At 39.6% G+C, this 2,744-nt stretch overlaps 1 non-coding gene across 1 annotated transcript; it reads left to right on the plus strand.

Moving 5' to 3' along the window:
- Positions 1–2,392: 2,392 nt before the first annotated feature.
- Positions 2,393–2,465, plus strand: TRNAA-CGC (transfer RNA alanine (anticodon CGC)). Its single transcript has one exon. It is a non-coding gene; the product is annotated as a tRNA-Ala (tRNA).
- The last annotated feature ends 279 nt before the right edge of the window (positions 2,466–2,744 follow it).

Consider the following 2,744-nt stretch of genomic DNA (forward strand, 5'->3'; position numbering starts at 1 on the left):
TGAGTGGCCTTGGATCCATTACAGTGTCCTCCTCAAGGATTCGCTGTTTTCTGAATGATCACCTCCAGCTCTGAAGACCGTGGTTCTAATTATTAGGATCAGAAAGAGTAAACTTCCTGGGCTGGGTATTTGAATTCTAAGGCTCTTTCCTAACATTAGCTACTGATGTTTGATCTTCCTGAGGAGACAGAGACCACCAGGCAAAGACTTCTGACCCCCTCCAGCCCACCGCACACCTTTCCCATATCCCTTCTCCCATGCTCTTAGAAATCCGTGACGCGTGTCCTCCATCCTCTTAGAAGCTGGCCTGTGCTCCTGAGGATCTTGCGAAAAAGTAGGTTCTGGTCTCAATGATCTGGGGCGGGGTGGGGGAGCCTGAGATTCTGCATTTCTAACAAGCTCCCGAATGATTCTAGTGCTGCTGGTTTATGGACCACACTTTCAGTAGTGTACTAATGCAGGGCTGCCATAACAAAATATCACAGACCAGGTGGCTTAAACAGAAATTAATTTTCTCACAGTCAGAGACTGGAAATCCAAGATCAAGATGTTGTCTGCGTTTACTTTCTGGTAAGAACTCGCTCCTCAGCTTGTAGATAGCTCCTTCCTTGCCATGTCCTCATGTGGCCTTTTCTCTGTGCACCTGCGTCCCTGGTGTCTCTTCCTTTTCTTATAAGGACATTAGTTCTATCAAATAAGAGTCCCATTTGTGTGATCTCATTTAACCGTAGTTATTTCTTTAAGGCCCTAACTCCAAATACAGTCATACTGGGAATTAGGGCTTCAACATAAGAATTTTAGGGGGAAACAGTTCAGTTCATAACAAATAGCAAGAGTCTAGAGCAGCTCTGGCCATAGAAATAGCATGCAAGTCACATATATAATTTTAAAATTTCTGGTAGCCACAATTTTAAAAAGTAAAAAAGAAATGCACAGAACTTATAATCTTTTATTTAACCCTGTATTCCTAAAATATTATAATTTCAGCATACGATTGATGTAAACATTATTGAGTTTTTTTTTTTTAATACTAAATCTTTGAAATCTGGTGTGTATTTTACATTTAGAGTACATCTCAATTTGGACTAGCCATGTGTCCAGCACGTAATAGTCATATCAACTCTTGCTGGAATTTGTAGTCTACCCACCTGCCCTACAGATTTCAGAGTTACCAGCCCCTATCGTCACACATGAACCAATTCTTAAAAATAAATCTTTCTCTCTCTACACACACACACACACACACACACACACAAACACATGCACCCTATTGGTTCTATTTCTCTGGAGAACCCTAACACAAACAGTGCTTCTCAAACTTTAAGGTATATATGAATCATTTGGGGGTTTTGTTCATTTGCAGATCCGGACTCAGTACTTCTGGGGTGGGACCTAAGAGTCTGCATTTCTAAGTTCCCAGGTGAAGCTGATGCTGTGGGTCTGTGGGCGACACTTTGAGTTGCAACAGCATCTTCTCTGAGTTCTCAGAGCATTTGGGAGTGGTGCTAGGTCTTCTCAGAACTTTCTAAAATTTAAGGAGTTCATAGTTACCTTCTTCCTCAAGGACAAGGGTTGGCAAACGTTTTCTGTCAAGGGCTAGATAGTAAATATTTTAGGCTTATGGGCCATGTGGTCTTTGTTACAGCTACTCCCCCCTGCCATTGCAGCATGAAAGCAATCACAGCAGTACATAAACTAATGAGCATGGTTGTATTCCAATAAAACTTTATTTACAAAAAACAAAATGGGAGCTGGATTTGGCCCACGGGCCAAAGTTTGTCCAGTGCTGGTTTATAGAATCTCTTGAGAGTGAAGTTCCTTGGGGGCAGAGTTATTACTCATCTGGGCAGCTCCAGGACTTCATGTATAAAAGGAATTGGATAGATGCTAATGAAAAAATAAATTATTGAATGAGGTCATTAAGATTTGACTATTCATAATTTGCAAAGTGCAGATTCTCCATTGCCAAGTAACTATCTTTTATTGTCTTTTCAGTTTCCGTTTCAGAGAGTGAAATAAGAATATGTCATAATTTTTGTTTAAGTGAACTTTCTGGCACCTGCTTGCTACCTTCTGGTGCCCTGTTCCTTAGGCCAGAGAATTCATAAGAAAATAAATAGAATTTATCAGAAAATTCACTAGTTCAGGGTAGGATATGGAAATGTGTAATAGAAATATCATGGCCAAAAAATGGTAAAACAAGTACAGGTACAGCCAGTGCATACAAACTAATTCTTAAATTTGTGAAATATTTTACACATATAAAATGCATAATGTAATATATGTGGCATAAAAATTAATGACTACCAATGCAAGTGGTTTTTATATGTTAAAAATGATTCAAATAAAATGCATTAGATTTTCTTTCCTTTAAAATATAACATATATGGGAGGAGGGTATAGCTCAGTGGTAGAGCGTGTGCCTCGCATGCATGAGGTCCTGGGTTCAATCCCCAATACCTCCCTCAAAAAGTATAAATAAATAAATAAACCTAATTACCTCCCCCCACCAAATAAAATATAACGTATTTTCCCTTTAGAAAATGGAATTTAAAACTCTATAATCCCACAAGCCAAGATCAGTAAAAGGCTGTGAAAATTGCAGTTTGAAGTGGAGTTGGAAAGTTCCATGTGGTGGCATTATTGGATGATGTAAGGTAGTACAGGGCACTGTGGCAGGTTGCTCAGCAGTTGTATCACCGGGGTTCATCTTCTGTGACATAAGCTGTTAGGGGTCATGCTTC

Source organism: Camelus bactrianus, chromosome 24 (genome assembly GCF_048773025.1).
Source record: "Camelus bactrianus isolate YW-2024 breed Bactrian camel chromosome 24, ASM4877302v1, whole genome shotgun sequence".
Taxonomy (NCBI): domain Eukaryota; kingdom Metazoa; phylum Chordata; class Mammalia; order Artiodactyla; family Camelidae; genus Camelus; species Camelus bactrianus.